Here is a 14,104-nt window from a genome sequence, read left to right as displayed (position 1 = left end):
AAAGGGTTCTTTCATTAAGGTCAAAAAGTGGTATATATACCTTACAATTTTCAAACCCTAAAGTTCCAAATCAACCATCCACTTAATCTAACTAATATCAAAACTGGGATACAATCTAGAAACTTCTTTAAGCCCCAATATTTACAAGGTGAAAAATCAGGTTTTCTCAATAAATGAATAATTACAAAAAATGATAATCTTCCGAGTAGTTAGTTTCCGTGGGGTGTGTCTAGCTTCTAACACTAGTGTACCGCCTATTCATGCTTTTCCTCGGCTATCTATATCCATGAGTTTCCACACATCACCAACACCTACTAGAGACTAGCCTCCTTTGATGGTAGCTTGTATGCTCCCAGTTTTCTCTCAATACGCTACCTTCCCTAGTCACCACCCACCAGATCATAGATAGGTCCATACATGTAGTATTCTCTTGTTCACTAACAAATAATCTTTCATAATTAAAGGCTAATTTCTTGTATGGAAGGCCATGTGGATAGTACCCTTGGACGGTGACCAAATGCGTACTAATGGTTCTATCTATTTGAAATTTTGGATTTACCCTATATGGTTTGGGACTTGGAGGAATACCCTTAGCACTTAGGCCAAGTTTGAGCATTCATGCAGGTTTGGGACTTGGAGGAATACCCATAGCACTTAGGCCAAGTCTTAGCATGCTTGTAGGCTCATTGACCTAACCTATAAATAAGCTAGTGTCCACCTCAAGTACAGATGAAGAGTCCAGTGAAGAGAAAGAACCAAGAGAGCTGGATGAAATTTCAAGAGAGGATTCCAACATAGCAAGGGAAGCTATTGATGTTTCATCAAATAATTCTAATGATTGAGGTGCCAATGGAATTGGAAGGCTAGCAGGGCTACCAACAAGTCACAAGGCACAAGAAAAGAATAGAAAGGTAAGCTAGGTCCACTAAACCATTTAGTCAAGGGTACTTTTTAGCATTGCTAATCCTCTTCATGGGTATGATCATGGGCATGGTTTGCTTGATTGAAATGTGAAAAGAAGGATAATGAGCTTCATACTAGCAATATTTATTAGATCAAGATAACTGTGAAGAGATAATCACAGTCTAGATGTGATTGATACATGGTTTCAATATCATGATTTGTATGTGAGACCATCAACAAAAATGTGACTGATCAGTGACTCATGTCTTGCGAGAAGTATTGTGGGTTGTTTTGCAGGAATAATCGAGGGCGATTACAATTATTTGGAGCACTAGACGAGGGGCCTAATACCCAAATGCTTTGAGCTTCCTTCGTCTTTGCCAAGTTGTGTGTTTTTTCTTGCAACCCTATTTCCCACAATTGGTATCAGATCAGGTTGCGTCCTTCGGGGCTTAGTCGCCAGCATCACCAACACACATCTGCCTGCTTTCTCAAATTTTTGTGAAATTCGGTGAGCATCCCTATGGGTCGACAAATACTTTGGTGATGTTTAGGAGATTCTATATTTTCATGAATCACAAAATTTAGAAAATTGGATGGCTACCATGCAATGAAAATATGATACACTTATAGAAAATGACACATGGACTTATGTGAATTCCCTCCTTGCAAGCCGGATGGTGAGATTGATTGCTATAAGGCTCAGCTTGTTGTAAAGGGTTATCCACAACAAAAAGATATAGACTATAAAGATACTTTTTCTCCCACTTGTCGTATGACTACTGTGCAACTTCTATGTGCATTGGAAGCTCATTTTGGTTATGATGTATATTAGTCAGACATTGTTACCGCTTTCTTGAATGGTGGCATATTTGAGGAAGTTTCTGTAACAAAGCCTTGTGGCTTTGTCAAGAAAGGACAAGAGGATAAAGTGTGCAAATTTAAGAAAGCTTTGTATGGGTTCAAGCAATCTCCTTGTGATTGGTATGAAAAATCTAATACTCATTTGGTCAAACGAGGCTTTCATAACGGTCCAACAAAAAGCACTTTGTAGGTAAACTGTGAGGGTGATTTACTTCTCATTGTTATTCTCTATGTGGATAATTTGTTGATCACTCTTTCCCAAACTGTTGTTGGTTTCCTTATTTATATATGCAACACGAGGCTGGATATTCAATTTGCAGTCTCACATATCATCAAATTTATGCATAGCCCAGGGTCTAAGCATTGACAGGATGTCGATAGGACTTTTTGCTACTTGAGTGGCACTTTACATCTTGGCTTGTTTTATCCCAACTGGGGATCATTGAATTCAGATTTCAATGCTTTTTCGAACTCAAATTGGGCTGGTTTTTTTGACATGTGAGTGTCCACAAGTGGCTTTTGTTTAATGCTCAACAGTTGGTCATGTATCTCATGGTTAAGAAATAAGGAATTTACTCTCAGACACATCTATTTGTGAGGCTAAGTACATGGAAATCTTCACAGCTATGGTTGAGTGTGTGTGGCTCAAACAGCCATAGCCACCCTATGGCTGATTTGGATATTGGACAAGACACTACCATCACCATCCAAACTAACAATCAGAGTGCATTGGTAGTTGTGAGTAACCCAGTGTTTCATGCTCACACAAAAAACATTGAGGTTTATTACCACTATATCAAGGAGAGGCTCTCAACAGGAGGGATCAACTTGGCTTGGCTTGGCTTATGTGCATTTTTCCATTTCTCTTCCCAATGGTCAATCTAGACATCTCAACATACCCTAAACAGTTCATAAAGTCATAAAATAGAATATTGTCAATCCATCAATGTCCGTGAAATCACAAAAGCAAGCAGTGAATTTATTCCATCTGGGTAATCTGTGACAAAGGAGCAGAGTAACCATCCTCTTGTATGTAGCCTCAACTGCACCAGACTCAACCATTGTTAGAAAAAAACCGAGGTCCTAGTCAATTTTAACAAGCTAAAATCTCAAAATCCTAGTTAGATTCTGAGCTTCCCTTGAAGAAAACTAGAATTATTTCACAAGTTTTAGTGTAATTATCAGAAAAAGCTTGAAATTTTAACATAAAAATCAAAACAAAGTCAAGTTTGCACATATTTTCTTTGGTTAGTAAAAATATTGTTTTCTCTCGCCTTGGATTCAACCCACTGATCATTGGGAACTGTTGCAATAGTTGAAACTAGACCAAAAGTCTCAAGGTAAATTTCCAAAATCTGAGGATTATGTGGTGGTCCTACGCCTTGGATCCAATGTTGGACTAAAAACCACTATATCACTTTACCTTTCACTTTTCTTTCCTTCTACAGTGGGACTTGTGAGTAGGCTCACTAGCTCCCCCTATCCATTGACACATTAGTCTCAATTGTCGGAACCCTTGAGACACACTATCATCTGATCCCCTCTCTTCTCCAAATTCCTTTGATGAACTTGTATCTGGTTCCCTTAGTTCGTCAGAATCCCTGGTTGTGCTACCTTCTGATTCTCTTACTTCTTAAGACTCTTGTGATGAGTTGTCATCCGGTTCCCTTGATTCATTCAAGACTCTTGCCTTGGTGAAATGGATATTGCCATATTTGTATGATAAGACAATGAGTTAGCATGCATTCCAAATCCTTGATTAGCATTTCTCATAGGTATTTGAAAATAGTTAGTCCTTGCGATAGTTCGTGTGGTGGGAAACCCCTTATATTTGTAGAATTCAAATGAGGCATGCAAAAGCTTCCTATAGTTAGACGATGTATTGCCGGCTAATAATAGCATGGCTGCCGTGTCCACCCAATTGATTGCAAGCCATCAATATCCTCAGCCTTGCAAACACACGAGCCACAAGGCGGGGGGGGGGAGAGAGAGAGAGAGAGAGAGAGAGAGAGAGAGAGAGAGAGAGAGAGATATATATTTTGATCTTGCAGGATCCATGTACAACTCTCACTGCACACACACACACACACACAATTCTCCTTGTCCATTGTAGAGGCCTACACCACACACACAGGTAATGGGAGTTCAAACACACACTCTCTTTCTATTTTTCTTGTAGACATATCCATATCTCTATATTTCTTTCTTAAACTCCCTTTGCACTTCTCTCTCTCTCTCTCTCTCTCTCTCTCTCTCTCTCTCTCATACACACAGAGGTGTGCCTCCCTTTGTATTTCTTACTTCATATCTCATTAAAAGGTTATGTTTCAATTCTTGCAACTAAGGTTTTGTTTTAGCTATGTGTTTGCTTTAAAAGTTCGTGTTTTAAATTTTGAAATTGTGTGTATGTTTCTATCCACAAGAGTGTATGTGCCTGCTTCTATCCACCAGATTATTAATTGTAAAGATAGAGCAAATTGCTACTCATGGTTCCAATGATTGAATACTCCATCTAAATTTCAATAACTCTATCTTTCTTTTGAGTGCGCATGCGTGTGCGCTCACACAATACTATATTACATAGAACTAAGCTAAACATTGTAATCTAATGTTGTCCAATGGAGCTTACAACAATAGCATTGAACAATCCAATCACCACATTGGCTTTGGCGACAACGGCTTCAAGCCCAATACAAACTCCACACTGTAAGTGCTTAAACTTTTATCTAAAGTGCTTAATTACATGCTTTAAACTTTTAGTTTCACAACTAAAGGGACTAATCATCAATCTTCTAAAAAATGTTGTAGAGAGTACAATAGATGTAATTACTTGTAGAAATCCCGATTTAGTTGCTCAAAAGGTAGCACAAACTTCCGTACCCCTTTAGCAAAGCTAATCCACAATGTACGCAATGATGGTTAACCAAGAAGTGATTTTTGAATTTCGGAGAATCATCAAAATTATAACCCTTAAAATTTTAAAAATAAAAGTTTTGGCTCTTGAATTGTGCAAGTTCTCCCTCAAGAGTTATGAACGCTCGCCCAATTTTCAACCATAAAAGTGAGACAAACCACATCCTCTATTTTAATGAGTGAAAAGTAAAAGATAAGATCAGTTCATTACGTGTCCAAATATCAATAGTTATGATGCAAATGAATGGAGTTCTTGCACACTTTGCATAGATGTTGCATGAGTTTTGGACGATTGTCCAAATCTCAAAAGTTTTACAATGCAATTTTATCATGCAATACTTGAAATATATCTTTTTGTGTTGAGCTACTGATGCGTGCTATTATAGATGGCGAGCAGCAGATTTAATTGTGACATTTTTACCTAGACCTTATGTCCATTGTCCTATTTTCAAGACCCTTAGAAATTATTGTTGATATTTCAAGAAAGAATGATCAAATTACCTTTGTATTTTGTGAAAAATTCCTAATATATTCTATTATTTTAAATATTTACTATTTTTAAATATCTTCAAAGGGATTTGTCTCAACTTTATGCATAGTATAAGCTCACAACTAGAGGGCATTTATGTCTAAAGTGATGAACGATTTCATATCATGTGTGTTACCATATACGTGTGGTAGTGATGTGTGTGAACACACTAGGACCGCCGCGGCATTTTTTTTCTCTTTAGGATGTTTTTTCCCCCATGTATTGTATATACGCCCATCACTCTAGGGCTATCCATCTTTCCATTGCACACTAAGTAATACACTCTCTATTGTGTGCCTTGAGCTTCCTTCGTCTTCTCCAAGCTGTGTGTGTTTCTCTGCAACCCTAATTCCAACAATTGGTATCAGAGCAGGTCACGTCCTCCCGGGCTTAGTCGCCAGCTGCTGCAGCATACACCTGCTCACTTTCTCCAATTTCAGTGAGCTTTGGCGAGCATTCGCAGGTCGACAAAAATTTTGGGACATCTCAAAGAGCTCGGTCTGCTCAGAATTTTGATTTGGGCTCATTTCAGCCTCCATTTCCACTACACGCAGTACTGCACAGGCTATTTCGTCATTTTGTGCAAAATTTTTGTCAGTGCCATTTTCTGCATAACAAGTACCTTTTAGTCTTCTACGGTTTGTGCTATATAGCATAGGTTGTTCCCGCTCCGTTTCTCCTATTTTTGGGTAGTTTTCACATCAGGTGCAGCATTTACCATGGCTGACAACAACAACACAGATGTGTTCAAGATGTTTGCTGTTGAGGACAGGTTGGATGGGGACAACTACCCTACGTGGGCTTATATGATGCAACATGTTCTTGTGTCAAAAGGTGTCTGGAATATTGTGCAGGGCATTGATGTACGTCCTAGTTCTGAGGATGTCGGCGATGTTGAGGATGTTGCAGGTCTTGCTGCAAGGATTGCAGCTGTTAGAGTTGTTTTGCCTACGGTAGAACAAGCTCGTTGGGATGTTAAGGATGCGCAGGCTCATACATTGATTGCGTTGTCTGTGAAGCGCACCATTGTTCCTCACATCCGTTCAGCAAAATCTGCAAAACAGGCTTGGGATGTTTTAGCAGGTCTTTATGCAAGCTGCAATGAGGCTAAAATTGCTTTGCTGCGTAAAGAGCTAGAGTCAAAGATTATGCATGAGGAAGATGATATGGACACTTTCCTTTCTAGTGTCAAGGATATCAATGAGCAGCTTATTGAATTGCAGGTGAAGTCATTTCAGACAGTTCCCTTGTGCAGACTGTTCTTGATGCCTTACCAGATTCCTACCAGACTTTTGCTAGTACTTGGAGACTGATGACCCAAGGAAATCCTGAAGTTGTCAAGTTTGATGCATTATGCACATTGCTGTTGCAAGAGTCACTTTCCAAAAAAAACAGGATTAGACAGCGTGCAGTTGAACAGGCTTTTATTGCTTCTCAAAGAAAGGGTGGTAATAGCAATGCAGCCACTTCTTATGGTTCTACTACGAGTGGCAAAACTTATGTTCCTAATGCTTCTGCTGGCAGCACTTCGTCTAGAAATTCTGGTGATAAGGGCAAAAAGAAGATGCGTTGCCATTATTGTAAAGCCAATGATCACTTGATCAAGTCGTGTCCTAAGTTGAAGGCCAAAGAGGCAAAAAAGAAAGAGGGTGGTTCCACTGCAAATTCTGGTTCCACTACAAATGCAGCCATTGTTGAGTCTTCTGTGAAAGGAGACTGTAATGCTGATGTTGATGCAGAATGGGCTTTTAGCGCAGAGTGCACTTACAATCATGCTATCCATGATGCATGCTTGTCAGTTGCTGCAAATTCACATGTGTGGTATTTCGACAGTGGTGCTACAAAGCACATTACCTCACATCGTGAATTGTTTAACTCTCTCGAGTCAGTCCCTCAAGGGAATTCAGTCACTTGTGCCAACAACGCCTCTTATCCAGTTCAGGGAGTTGGAAAGATTGTGCTCACTCTTGCTAATGGCAGTTCCTTCACACTTGTTGATGCACTTTATGTACCTGGGATCAAGAAGAATCTCTTGTCTGTATCCGCACTTGCTAGACTTGGACTTGTAGTCAAATTTGTGGATGACAGATGTACAGTTCATGATCTCAGTTTTGGTGATGAAATTGTTGCATCTGGTCTTTTGTGCCGTGGGCTGTATAAGCTCACTTTGTATGACAAGTGTGGACAAAAATTTTGCAAATGTTGTTGCAGATTCAAGGGCTATTTCAGATGCAAAACTTTGGCATGCACGTTTTGGTCATCTGAATTTTGCCAGTTTGCTGCGTTTGCAGAAATCTGATATGGTTACTTCTTTGCCACCTCTTGAAGCACCTGTCAAACATGTTTGTGAAGGCTGTATTTTGGGTAAGATGCAGCGTTCTAAGTTTCCAAAGGATGGTTCAGTTCAGGCCACATGCAAGTTGCAGCTTGTGCATAGTGATGTTTGTGGGCCCATGCAAACTCCGTCCTTGGGCAATTACCTGTACTTCGTGACTTTCATTGATGATTACTCCAGGCATGCATGGGTATTTCCGCTTAAAGCGAAGTCCGAAGTTTTTATGTGCTTCAAACAATTTCTGGCTATGGCTGAAAATGTCTCAAAATGTACTATGGGCACCCTCCGTTCCGATCGAGGGGGGGAGTATATGTCTCAGGAATTTAATGCATTTTTGGCTAGTCGTGGGATAAAACACCAATGTACAGTGCCTTATACACCTCAGCAAAATGGTGTTGCTGAGAGGAAAAACAGGTCACTAACGGAAATGGCACGATGTATGGTCAAAAGTCAAGCTTTGCCGCATTCTTTTTGGCTTGAGGCCATCATGTGTGCCACTTATGTACTTAATAGGTGTCCTACGAAAGCTTTGCATGTCTATTACTCCATATGAAGCATGGCATGATAGAAAGCCTTCTATTGAGCACATGCGTGTTTTTGGCTGTTTGGCATATGCTTTGGTGCCACAAGTGCAGCGCAGAAAATTGAATGATAAGGCTATCAAATGTATTTTTGTTGGTTATAGTGCTGAAAGCAAAGGTTATAGGTTGTATCATCCGCAAACAAAACGTATTCAAGTCTCTCGGGATGTAGTGTTTGTGGAAGATTCTGTTCAGCCCTTGCTATCATGTACTAGAGACAGTAATGTAATCTCACAAGACATTTATGACACTTTGTTGCCTCTTTTCAGTGGTGGAAATACGAATGTAAGTTCCAATGAGGCAAATGTACAGCCTATGGGGGTTTTTGAAAATGTTCTAGATCAGCCTATTACTGATGTAGATGTACATGATGTACTTGATGAGGAAAGGGCTGAAAATGAGCAGGCTAGAGGTATGCCAAAATGGCTGGTGCACACTTTGCGTGACAGTAAATTGGATGCACCTTTGTCTAGTCGTACTCATTCATGCTCTCGCCATGCATCTTATGCATCAGATTGTTATGCTTTGGCTGTGTCTAGCTTACATGATGTTGAGGAGCCTCTGACTTTTGATGAAGCACAAAATTCAAAAAATTGGATGGCTGCCATGCAATCAGAATATGATGCACTTATAGAAAATGACACATGGACTTTATGTGATTTGCCTCCTGGCAAAAAGGCCATTGGTACGAAGTGGGTTTACAAGTTGAAACGCAAGCCGGATGGTGAGATCGATCGCCATAAGGCTCGACTTGTTGCAAAGGGTTATGCACAGCAAAAAGGCATAGATTATGAAGAAACTTTTTCTCCCACTTGTCGTATGACTACTGTGCGTTTTCTATGTGCATTAACAGCTCATTTTGGTTGGGATGCACATCAATCAGACATTGTTAATGCTTTCTTGAATGGTGACATATTTGAGGAAGTTTATGTAATGCAGCCTCGTGGTATTGTCATAAAAGGACAAGAGGACAAAGTGTGCAAATGTAACAAGGCTTTGTATGGGTTGAAGCAATCTCCTCGTGCTTGGTATGAGAAAGCTGACACTCATTTGGTCAAACAAGGCTTTCGTAACAGTCCAACAGAAAGCACATTGTATGTAAAGCGTGAGGGTGGTGTACTTCTCATTGTGGTTCTTTATGTTGATGATTCGCTGATCACTTGACCAAATGAGAGACATATTGCTGACTTTAAGGCTGATTTGAATGCTACTTTCAAGATGAAAGATTTGGGGCTGTTGCATCATTATTTGGGTATACAGTTTAAGCAGTGTGATGGTGGTATTGCCTTGTGTCAGAAAAGTTACATAGAGACATTGCTATGTAAGTTTGGACTTGAGGATTTCAAACCTATTGCCACTCCCATGGAAACAGGTTTGAAGTTGAGTCTACATGATGCTGGTGATCCTGTTGATGTCACTCTTTACCAAACTGCTGTTGGTTGCCTCATTTATGTATGCAACACGAGGCCGGATATTCAGTTTGCAGTCTCACAAGTCAGCAGATTTATGCATAGCCCAGGGTCTAAGCATTGGCAGGCTGTTAAGAGGATTTTCCGCTACCTTAGTGGCACTTTACATCTTGGCTTGTTTTATCCCAAGGGGGGATCATTGCCGCCAGACTTACATGCTTTTTCGGACTCAAATTGGGCTGGTTGTTTTGACACGCGAGTGTCCACAAGTTTTTTTTGTTTCATGCTTGGCAGTTCATGTATATCATGGTTGAGCAAGAAGCAACCTACTGTGGCCACTTCGAGTTGTGAGGCTGAGTACAGGGCAGTCTTCACAGCTACGATTGAGTGTGTATGGCTCAGACGCCTTATGGATGATTTGGGTGTTAGACAGGACACTGCCAACACTATCTACACTGACAGTCAGAGCGCATTGGCAGTTGCGAGGAACCCAGTTTTTCATGCTTGCACAAAGCACATTGAGGTGCATTACCACTATGTCAGGGAGAGGCACTCAACAGGAGAGATCAGCTTGGCTTATGTGCCAACACAGGACAACCTTGCAGATCTTTTCACAAAGGCATTGTCTCATGAGAAGCTTGAAGCTTTCTGCAAAGCTTTGGGCTTACTCCCCTTTGTGGACTGATCCTGTCCTCAGGGCATGGCACTTCCCTTTACTCATGTGCCAGCTCTCGTTCACCGCATCACTCCAGGGGGGATTTGTTACCATATACATGTGGTAGTGATGTGTGTGAACACACTAGGACCACCGGGGCATTTTTTCCCTCTTTAGGAGGTTTTTTCCCCCGTGCATTGTATATACTCCCATCACTCTAGGGCTATCCATCTTTCCATTGCACACTAAGTAATACACTCTCTATTGTGTGCCTTGAGCTTCCTTCGTCTTCTCCAAGCTGTGTGTGTTTCTTTGCAACCCTAATTCCAACAATGTGTCATTAAAGATATTTCATAGGTTAGTAAAGGGAAATTTCATCGATTAATTAAGGCCCAAAATCTAAACACAGTCTTCTAATACCATCTTTCTCAATTGTTTACGTGTCCAAGATATTGTATTCCATCTTCCAAGCTCTCAATCCAAAACAAAAACTATGCTCTTGTGTGAGAATTAGACAATCATCCAAATCTCAGACACTTATTCTAGCCATTTGAAACCCCAAGCAACAAATATTTGTCGATTGAGATTTGGATTGTTTTCCAAATCTTAGAGACTTTTCTCAGTCATGAGCATAGGCCATGATACTTCTAAAGCAGTTTAAATCTTAACTGCAAAAAAAGTGTACACCTCTATACATGGCTGGTGACTTGAATTCTACATCGAACTTTCGTGCGAGATTTGGACAGTTTTCCAAATCTCATATACCATCTCCCTTTCCAAAAAATTTATCAAACCCCAAGGATGAGGAGAGACCTGATCCAGAGACAGAATCACTAACCTATCTGAAGCATCAAGAATACTAAATTCTCTCTTGTTAAAAAAAAATTGAAAGCCCAACCAAAAAATATGTTGTCGGTTGAGATTTGGATGGTTGTCCAAATCCCAAAGACTTTTCTCAGTCATCATGAACCTATGCCATGAGATTTTAATCATTTTAAATCTTAGCTGCAAATCAAGTGTGCACCTCTATACTTGGCTAGTGATTTGAACCCTACACTAAAACTTCATGCAAGATTTGGACGGTTGTCCAAATCCCATAGACCTTCCCTCTCACCAGAAAGATTCTCAAACCCCAAGCAATAAATATGTTGTCGATTGAAAATTTTGACGGTTGTCCAACTATCAGAAGCTTATCTCAATCACGATCCTAGACCATGCGACTTTTAACACTGTTTAAATTTAAGTGCAAAAAACTAACAACTAATCAAGAGCTCACCTCCATGCTTGGCTAGGATTTGAACCCTGCTCCTTACCCATGTTTCATTGAAGATTTGGAGTATTTTCCAAATCCATAGACTTATCATCCCAAAAACTTGTCATTTAGTCTATCAAATTATTCTTTTTGTTAATTCTCATTTCCAAATTCAATACCAATCTAGATTTGAACAACCATCCAAAGCTTTAACCCCAATCAAGAAACATGGTATTGATTGAGATTTGGATGGTTGTCCAAATCTCAAAGACTTATCTCATTCATGAACGTAGGCCATGGGTTTGAGCTTCAGATACCATCATATTTATCATAGATTTGCTACAAAACATAGTATTACGAACATCTATAAATTAATGCAAAAACATCCCAGAAGTGCTGACGCATGATTCTAAAGAGCTGCCAAGCCTCCCGAGTCATGGCTCAAGAGAATCTAATAAGTATTTCTCTAAAGCTGAGCTGAATTATCTCTCTCAAGTTGTGCTTTAAAGACTTTGTTTTGGAAATTGTTTGAATCACTAACCTATCTGAAAAATCAAGAATACAAATTCTCTCTTGTTAAAAAAATCATAAAATCCCGATCAACAAACATGTTGTCGATTGAGATTTGGCTGGTTTGTCCAAATCCAGAGAATTTTATGAGTCATGAACCCAAGCCATGATACTTAGCCATAAATACAAGCATGAACCTCTATACTTGGCTTGTGATTTGAACCCTACATCAAATCTATGGGATTTGGATGCTTGTCCAAATCCCATAGACCTTCTCCCGCAAGATTTGGATGCTTGTCCAAATCCCATAGACCTTCTCCCTTGCCAAACAATTTTTCAAATGCCAAGCAATAATTATGTCGATTAAGAATTGTCCAATATTAGAAGTTTATCTCAATCACGAACCTAGCCCATGAGACTTTTATCATTGTTTAAATCTTAACATTGTTATAAAGATATTAGTCACAAACCTAGGCCATGGATCTGTGCTTTAAAGACTGTGTTTCGAAAACTGTTTAAATCTCAATCCTAAATGCAAAAAATTTTAAAACCAAGCTTCAAGAATCTATCTAAATCACTAAATTATCTTAAGCATGAAGAATACCAAATTCTCTCTCGTTAAAAATTTTATAAAATCCCAAGCAACAAATATGTTGTCGGTTGAGATTTGGACGGTTGTCCAAATCCTAGAGATTTTTTTGATTCATGAACTTAGGCCATGATACTCTATAGCTGCAGAAACAATTTAAATCTTAGCTGCAAAAACAAGCATGCACCTCTATACTTGGCTACTGATTTGAACCCTACACCGAACCTTCATGCGAGATTTGGACACTTGCCTGAATCCCATAGACCTTCTCCCTTGCCAAACAATTCCTCAAACCCCAAGCAATAAATATGTTGTCGATAGAGATTTTGACGGTTGTCCAAATATCAAAAGCTTATCTCAATTACAAACCTAGGCCATGAGACTTTTAACACTGTTTAAAGATCTTAGTCACAAACCTAGACTCTTTAAATCTCTTAGACTTTTAGCATTGTTTAAAGATCTTAGTTACAAACCATGGCCATGGATCTGTGCTTTAAAGACTGTGTTTTGAAAACTGTCTAAGTCTCAATCATAAATGCAAACAAACATAAACCCAAGTTTCATGGACCTATTTGAATCACTAACCTATCTAAAGCATCAAGAATACCAAATTCTCTCTCGTTAAATAATTTATAAAACCCCAAGAACAACTATGTGGTCGGTTGAGATTTAGACGGTTGTCCAAATCCCTAGAGACGTTTCTTAGTTATGAATGTAATCCATGATACTTCCAAATCAATTTAAATATTAGTCCCAAATACAAGCGTACACCTCTGTACCTCGCTAGTGATTTGAACCCTACATCTAACGTTCATGCGAGATTTGGATGCTTGTTCAAATCCCATAGACCTTCTCCATTGCCAAGCAATTTTTCAAACCTCAAGCAATAAATATGTTGCCGATTGAAATTTTCACAGTTGTCCAAATATTAGAAGCTTATCTCAATCACGAACCTAGGCCATGAGAGTCTTAACACTGTTTAGATCTTAACACTATTAAAAGATCTTAGTCACAAACCTAGACCTTGGATCTATGCTTTAAAGACTATGTTTTGAAGATTGTTTAGATCTCAATCCTAAATGCAAACAATCCTAAACCCAAGCTTCAAGGACCTATCTGAATCACTAACCTATCTAAAGCATCAAGAATACCAAATTCTCTCTCTCGTTAAGTGTTGGGGGTCCCATCGTTGCAATAGCTCCAATGACCGACAAAATTGTAAATACAGAGGGATGAGCTACCCGGCTAGGGCATGGAAACACTCACACGGTTAGTGAGCTAATCGTGGCAACACAAATGGTTAACTCTATGAGGTGAACTTCTTGGCCTATGGAGGAGCTAAGCCGCAATGAAGGGCAATATCCATATCCACTTCTCTTCACCTCTAATCAACCCAATCACACACACTATGATTGCAAGACGCACACAACACTAATCCTATCATGCAACACACTGATCGCAAGCACACACACGTAGATCTATCGAGCACCACACTCCAATCAAACCTACATGCACACACAAGCAAAAGAGGGAAATCACACAAGATTAGAGAGGGATTAACCAC

Source organism: Adiantum capillus-veneris, chromosome 28 (genome assembly GCF_014529385.1).
Source record: "Adiantum capillus-veneris isolate H3 chromosome 28, ASM1452938v2, whole genome shotgun sequence".
In the NCBI taxonomy this organism is placed as follows: Eukaryota; Viridiplantae; Streptophyta; class Polypodiopsida; order Polypodiales; family Pteridaceae; genus Adiantum; species Adiantum capillus-veneris.
The sequence above is the reverse complement of the archived record's forward strand: the minus strand, read 5'-3'. Positions refer to the sequence as shown.